Here is an 8,614-nt window from a genome sequence, read left to right as displayed (position 1 = left end):
CTTAAAGTGTGGTTATTTCTTTAAACAGCATTTTCAGCCATTACCCTTTCCATGTAGGTGGTAATGTTCTACATTTCTAGCCTGATTTCTCTATCTTCTTCTTTTTGCTTCAAACACTCCATCATTATCTTAATCTGTGTGGGGAGAAATACTCTTTAATGTACTACCACGATATCAGATTAACAGGGGAAAGACCGAGTTCAGTGTGGCGTTCTGCTGGCCAACAGCTCGCTCTGAGTGACTGTTGCCGCCACAGTTTTATGATGCGTGGCCACCTAGCCTCTCATGCCTTGAGTTGTTTTTGGATCCTCTTTTCTTTTTAAATACATTGTAATCTCTCATCAGTTTCTCCCCTCGCTTTCCCTGTTAATCTGCCTCTTCTCCATTTCTGCCCCTCTTACTACCTTTCTGTGAAGTATTGTAACTGATTGGCCCCACCAAAATTTTTATGTACACAAAGTATCTTCATTGGCTCTTCCTCTTGCACCTATTTGGATGACAAAAGCCCTCATTCAACTTCCTGCCTGGCTCCACAGAGTCCCCCACTTCAGTGGCCCCTCTGAGTTTGCCTCCCGCTAAGACGTGCCCTGGTCTAGCCCTTTCTTAGTTGTTTCTTGTGACCCACGTCTTCAGGCTCTTCCTGTTCTCTAGGTGACAGAGAGCCAATTTTCAAATCTATGCCACTCTCAAGAATATCATATTAATCAGGGTAAGTTAAGCTGCTATAATGAAGAAACAAGAAATACAGTACTTAAAAGAAAATGGAAATTTATTTACCTCTCATGAAACTGGCTGCCTGGTCGATGCTGACAGGGTTACTCTGCTCATGAGGTCTACTGAGATTTGTGTCCTTTTTTTTTCGGAGGAAGATTAGCTAACATCTGCTGCCAATCCTACTCTTTTTGCTGAGGAAGGCTGGCCCTGAGCTAACATCTGTGCCCATCTTCCTCTACTTTATATGTGGGACGCCTGCCACAGCATGGCTTGCCAAGTGGTGCCATGTCCGCACCCAGGATCCGAACCAGCGAACCCTGGGGCCGCCAAAGTGGAATGTGCGAACTTAACCGCTGCGTCACCAGGCCAGCCCCGATTTGTGTCCTTCTGTCTTGATGTTCCGCCACGCCCTAGCTTAGGACACAGGTTGGAAGTAGATCTCTCCCATGTCTCCTTTCTAGCCTTCAGGAAGAAGGAAAAAAGAAAGTCCAAGGCAAGCAATTTATTTTTAAGAAAGTTGTGAGGAAGTTAGACACATCTCTTCTCTTACCTTCTATTGGTGATAACCACACCCAGCTATGAGGAAGCTGAGAAGTGTCTGTCAATAAACATTCACATTCCTATGAAGATGGAAAGATCAGATTTGGGAGTCAGAGGTACCATTGTATTGGGTGTTACCATCACTTAGTAGCATGTTCTTGCATGTTAACAAGGGCTTTCTAAAGATAGTACCTTTGACCAAAAAACTGACTTCTGTGGCAGGAATTTCAGACGTTGTGACATGACAACAGAGATGATATTAGAAGAAAGGCTTATCTGCATAGGTCATATTTTATCCCACTTATTCAACAGACCATCTTGGCTTTTGTGTATCACCCGTAAGTTTCTCTTTAGTCTAGGTCAACTCCTGCCTAGTTGCTAGAATAATCATGTTTAAATACAGTTTACACCTTTTATCATGCTGTATACCTGAAGCGTTTATTACTTATCACTTCCCATCTAAACTCTTTAATCTAGAATTTGAAGTTGAAGCTAATCTTGAAGGAGATATTAAATACGTATTAAATGAATGAATTAGAATCTTCTGATCCCACCAAGCTGATCTGCATATGGCCTGTCCACTCCTCTCGTCATTAGACTACCATTCCAGCCACTGCCACCATGACTTTCACCCCTGTCCAAAACTAGCTTAATTCTTATTAAGCTAACACAATATGAAGCCTTAACAGGCTTAATTTTTATGTCAGCCTGACACTGGTTACTCCATGGTAATATATTCCCTTAGTGTTTGTGCTGTCAGTTTGGACTGGGTTAATTCATGCCGAAGTTCAGACAGATGTTTCAAACTGCACTTCGTTGGTTAGGTGCCCCTTGGTGGTACCATAAACCGAATGCTCATCTGGTCCTCCACTTTCACAGACTCTGAAACTAGATCCATTCAACAAATACTTACTAAAGGGCTTTGGTGACCCAGGCACATTATTAAGACTAATATTGTTCGTGTCCTTAAGGATCTGACAGTCTGATAGAAGAGAGAGACAATTAAACAAGAGATTGAAGAATGGTGTGATAAGTGCTGTGAGGCAAGAAGTACAGGAGTGCTAGGGAGCTCGCAGCAGGAGCCCCCAGCTAATCCAGGGGGTGGCCTCGGCTGGGACATGGGGGACGATGAGGACCTGGACAGCAAAGGGCACGTGAGACCGAAGGGCGCAGCAGTTAGCGCTCGTTCCCACCTTCACCAGTAGTTTAAGTACCAGGCTTTGAATACTTACTAACTTATACAAAGTACAGTTAGTATAAGTAAATGAGAATGTTATTATAAATATCCAAGTCCCCAAAGAAGTATCAGAAATGGAACTTCAGTGTGAAGAAATAGTTGAAGAGCCCACTAAGCCCCTGCCGATAGCGTGTTCCATTTTGCACAGCAGGCAGCAAGCTCTTTCCTCCCTCTCCTCGGTGGATGGCCACTGTCTAAATCTCTGTGACTCTGTCCAGTACTGGCCTCTGCAGGGCTCACCGTGTGAAGTCTCAGGTTCATCACCACATCCTAAGTCACAGTTCTTGACTTGGTTGGTGAACTCAGAGTTAACTTGATACAGAGTGTTGACTCCCACCAAGCTAATTTACTCCACCCCAACCACAGATAGAAAGGGTTACTTTAACCTCTGGGTGCCTGAAAGAAGGCTGTATGTACCCTACACACACTTCTGTCAGAGGACTTAGAACCTTTTTTCAGTTTTTTTTTTTTTTTTCAGGTTTGTCTCCTATTAAATCAGCCCCTTAGGGGTGGGAGCCTTGCCTTGGTCATCTTTGAATCCTCAGCACTTTGCACAGGGCATGGAACACAGTAGGCATTTAATAAATGTTTGTTGACCAAATCAGGAGATCCTCTTCCAGTATCAGAAAACTCCTTGCCACTTAAGAGTTCAGATCTTAGACTGCTTCATCTGTCTCAGTCAGCGCGGGCTACTACAGCAAAACACCATAGACGGAGGGGCTTAAACAGCAGACGTTGACTTTCTCACAGTTCTAGACACTTGAAGTCCAACAGGAGGGTGCCAGCACGATTAAGCTCTGATGAGGGCTCTCTTCCTGGCTTGCCGATAGCCTCCTCTCCCTGTGTCCTCACATGGTGGGGAAATAGAGGGGTTTGGGGCAGAGTGTGCAGCCTCTCTGGTCTCTTCTTATAAGGCACTAATCCCATCATGAGAGCCCCACCCTCAAGACTCGTCTAAACCTAGTCACCTCCCAAAGGCCCTACCTCTAAATACCATCACACTGGAGGTTAGAATTTGCTGCGACACAATTCAGTCCACAGCAGGGGTGTCAGAGTTCCAAGGATGGTGCTAGATAAACAGAATAAATTCTTGTTCTTCAGTGCCCTTTTCTCCTAGGGCTGGTGTCATCCATCTTCCCTCTGAGAAGCTCTTTTTTTTTTTAAGCAGACTAAGTTTCAGCTCTTTAAGTATTAACTCCAAATAACCCTGATGAGATTTGAGTGTCCTCAAAATTTCCTCAGCCATAGATTTGCAAATGATCTCATCCATTACATTCTTTAAAAATAATATTATTTTTTTCTGATTACAAAATAATATATTTCCATTGCAGAAAATTTAGAACACAGAAAAGTGCAAAGAAGAAAACTGAAACTACTCTTAATGTAAACACCCATTTTATGATTCTTTTAAATTTTGCTCTTACAGTTTTGGGAGGTGTCTTATTTTCAGAAAGATATATCATCCACTGAATTAGTTGGGTGAAAGGTAACATAAATACTTTATATTTGAGTTCCGTGAAGATATATAGATTGAAGAATTTTTGTTGTCTATAATGAATGCTAAGCTTTCCAAAAAAATCATTTATTCACCTGGTAATATTCAAATATTCACTTTGCAATGAATAAAACAGACAAATCCCTGCCTTCATGGAGCTTATGTTTTAAAATCCATTCATTCACTCACTCGAAATATTCTCATAACATGCCTACTATGTGCCAGGCATTATGGTTGCTGGGGAATACAGTGATGAACATGATAGTCAAGGGCTCTGTTTGGTGGAACTTGTATTCTAGTTGGGAGATTGACCCTGTGGGGAATACAAATATGAATGAGACATGATACTTGCCTCCAAGAACCTTACAAGAAAATAAAATATGTACAAATAGCTGTAATCCAAAGGAAGGATTCAGAGTCTGAGTGAGGGGAACTTCTTAAAGGAGATGACACTTGAATTGGACCTTCAAGGGTGGCTATGGTTTGCATTGGTGGGTTAATATTAGGGAGTAAGGTGAAGAAAGGATTAAGTAGGTGGAGGGCCAGTATATTAGCAAAGTTTAAAAACAGTAAAGCTTAGGATATAGTAAATGATTGACACTTAAGGTTGATAGAATTAGTGAGAGGTAAGACTGGAAGAGAAGATTGGCACTTAATTCATACCAAATATATCATTAGCCAAATTTCTATTTTTATTGAAGTGCTTTCAGAAGTACAGAACCATTTATATAGAAGATATTTTAAAAACTATTTTTGGGGCCGGCCCCGTGGCTGAGTGGTTAAGTTTGCGTGCTCTGCTGCGGTGGCCCAGGGTTTCGCTGGTTTGGATCCTGGGCGCAGACATGGCACTGCTCGTCAGGCCACATTGAGGCGGCGTCTCAAACTCCACAACTAGAAGGACCTGCAACTAAGATATACACCTATGTACCAGGGGGGATTTGGGGAGATAAAGCAGGGGAAAAAAAAAAAAAAGATCGGCAACAGTTGTTAGCTCAGGTGCCAATCTTTAAAAAAAAAAACTATTTTCATCATATTAAATTTATTGAAAACTGCTGTCATGAATAAGGTTCTCCTTGTTCCTCAGAAGTTTTTTGCTTTCAGTGGCATTGATGCTAATATAAACAATTTAATTATTTTTAAGTTGCTGTTAATTTTTTACGAGAAAAAATATCAGATGTTTCTTTAGATGTTGTTTAATCCATTATTAGATGTTCATCACATTGTCCTTAAATAAATGAAGGACATTATTTTTTAAACATTTCTGAACGTATTTCTATATGAATAATTTCTGTAGTTCTCCGTAGCAGGTGGGAATTGCTTCATGCCATTTTGGGAGCAAGTAACATCACAAGTGTTAGTTGACTAACTCAAATCTGGCCTGAGCCCTCTGACCTGGTGAGAATTCCAAAACGCCATTTGTTGATGTGCCCTTCACTTCTTTAGATGGACCCGGAAGCACTTCACCTCCAGCAGTCCACTGCATCTGAGGCACAGAGCCGTGCCCTGGAGGTCATCGGACTTCTCTCAAAGGTCCTTCCTCCCAGTATCCTTGGGGATCTACCTGCTTTCCCTTTCCCTACCATGAGAACAAAGCGTTTAACCCTATAAGCACAAAAGACTTTGTCTACTCTTCTAAAACAAGGAGGAAAATAACTTTCCATCTTTGCTGAGATGTCTACACCATGCTGAAGGTGGGAGGGGGTTACAATGAAAAGAGAATTTCTCATTGTCACCCAAGAAAGAGTTGTAATCTGAATCAGACCTTAAGTGATAAATAGGAAAAGGAGAAAGAGAACACTGCCGATAGACAAACTAGAAAAAACACAGAGGCAAAAAGGAGTACTGTCTGCAGGAGGAAAAGTTCGGATTATCACAAGAAAAATTAGATACAAAAGAGCAGTTTGTCCTTCTAAGAAGTTTGGATATTCTCCCATAATAGTTGTTTTTGTCTATATTTTAGGAAGCTTGGAGATTCCATTAGAGGAACCTTATAGACAACCTTTGGGATTGAGAAATCAAGGCTTCTGGGCCCACCTTCAACCAGAGCAGTTCTGCTTTCATTTGTTTCCTATGAAGGTTATTTTGTGAGGGGGGAAAAGCCAAAGGTTCTATACTGATAACAGGATATTGTGTTTACTTTGTACCAAGCCCTATTCCAGACACTTGCCAGGTATCAATTCATTTATTCTCACCACCACATCCTTTACAGTGAGAAAACCGAAGCTCAAAGAGATCATGTAATTGCCGGTGGTCCCATAGCTAAAAAGTGGCAGCGCTGAACTTTGAACCCTGACGGTCATGACCCCACAGACTATGCCCTTTTACGATTGCACTATACTTAAGCTGATTTAAGGGGAAATACGATCTGAGTTTTGATAAATTACTTCTGGCACGTGCAGCCCCTGGCGCTGTTTTTTGGCTAACGGGCTCTGTGACGTCAACTCTGTCCCTGGACTTGTATAACCCAGTAGGTCAATAGTCAGAAAAGACTGAAAACACATCAGGCGGTCCCAGGTGATCCTGGAACCCACGCCTCCGCAAGCCGAGGCGGCCGCCAAGCCACTGGAAGGCGCCGCCGCCGCCAGCCCCGCCCCGCCCCCACCGGCCTGCACCCTCAGGCCCCGCCCCCGACCCCCGACCCCCGACCCCTGCCCCCTGCCCCGCCGGCCGGCCCGCCCGCTCAGGCCCCGCCCCCGCCCCGCCGCCGCCACCCGCCCCGCCCCGCCCCGCCGCCGCCACCCGCCCCGCCCCGCCCCGCCGCCCCCGCCGCGCCCGCGGCCTTCAGCCTGGCCCCGTGACCCTCGCAGAGGTCCGCTCCTGGCGGCTTCTGCCAGAGCGGCGCGCGGTCTCCGCGGCGGTTGCTGGGTGCCAGGGCCGCTCCTGGGGCGGCGGGGGATGCTAAAGGAATTGTAGGTAGGGTCCATTTTTCTCGACACTGCCCCTTTCCAGGCCCCGGGGCACCAGCGCCTCGTCCCCCGCGCTGGTCCCTTCCGGCGGCCGCGGGAACGCCGCTCCCCCTCCATTCGAGGGAGCGCCCGTCTTCTCCCCACGACGCGGGGCACAGCCGCGGACCCCTCCTCTCCCCCGACTCGGTCCTTCACGCCCTCGCGTCCCTCGCATCGCTGCTCCTGTTCGCTGCCTCCTCTCTCTCGTCTTACAGGTACTCACAAGTAAGAAAAAAGCGGGTCTGTCAGTCCAGACCGCACAATCCATTTTATTCAGCGCAGCCTGTTGTACAAATAGTGAATACCTGCACAGGAGCCTTCACGCGCGCCTGTGACTGGAGACGTGGCCCAGGATTGGCTGCTGATGCAGGGAGAGCGCTCCTCCGTGCTCCTTCACCCTGCCCCGCTCCCGGTGTTGGCTTTCTCACAGTGGACCGCGCTGTAGCTCAGTGCGTTTAGAGGATGGGACAGCTGTTGCACATGCACCGTGTGTCAGGCGCATCATTTAGGAGGCCGCCCAAGAGCTCTGCAGGCCCACGCCAGGCCCCTGACGCCCTCCAAGTGTGCCCTGTAGTCTGTGACAGATCAGACGCAGTGATGGAGAGGGCGATTGGCCCGGTGGCACTGAGGGAGGCCACACCCTACTCCCTGGTTTTTCGCAGGGAGGTAAATAGAACTGTTATTTGTGCAATACAAATGCAGAAAATTAACAGATTACTATCACATCTAAAACATTAATGCGCCAAACGTCTTAGTCGTTTGGCACATTATGAAAACCTATGAAATGCTATTCATATTTGTTACTTTCTATGAGTACCAGAATTTATACTTGTGTTTCTGTCAGTTGATTCTCTCTTGTCATAAGCTCCTGCCCATTACCAGACAAAAAGAAAGAGGCAGGTGCAGGGATAGTAATATATAAGGTAACATTTTGATAGCAGTCCTCTTTTTGTGCATAATTTTCATACTCATCCTGTTTATACACTCTGTGAGATAGAGTTAGTTAACAAAACTCCATTTTACTGAAGAGGGAACTACATAATGACATTGAACAGGACCTGGAACATAGTAAAATATGCATTCAGTATATATTTGTTGAAGAGATAAATGGATAAGATTCTCAAGGAGCCATGCCTTATTCACCTTTGTAATCCCGACACCCAGAGCTAAGTCTAGCAATAGTAGCCCCACAAATATGAGTCAGAGAAGTTGAGTGACTTGCTCAGAGATGGGCATATGTCACATCTTTTTAAGGAATCTACTGCTTTGCCAAGCGTTGTGAATACAACGGTAAGGAAGACTGGTAAGATTCCTGTTCTCATGGAGGTTAAATTCTGGTGAACAAAGATAGAAAATAAACAGGTAATATATGAACAAGGAAGTGTTGATAATGGTGAGTGCAGTGAAGAAGTAAAACCGTGTGAAGTGAGAAAGACTAGGGGAGGGGTTACTTTAGATTGATTGGTTAGGGAAGGCCTCTCTGAGGAGCTGACATTTGTGCTGGCCTCAGTGATATAAAAAAGCCAGCCACAGGGGCTGGCCCCGTGGCCGAGTGGTTAAGTTCGCGCACTCCGCAGCAGGCGGCCCAGTGTTTCGTTAGTTCGAATCCTGGGCGTGGACATGGCACTGCTCATCAGACCACGCTGAGGCAGCGTCCCACATGCCACAACTAGAAGAACCCAC

The sequence above is a fragment of the Equus asinus genome, unplaced genomic scaffold (assembly GCF_041296235.1).
Source record: "Equus asinus isolate D_3611 breed Donkey unplaced genomic scaffold, EquAss-T2T_v2 contig_3, whole genome shotgun sequence".
Classification (NCBI taxonomy): domain Eukaryota; kingdom Metazoa; phylum Chordata; class Mammalia; order Perissodactyla; family Equidae; genus Equus; species Equus asinus.
Note: the sequence above shows the minus strand (reverse complement) of the source record.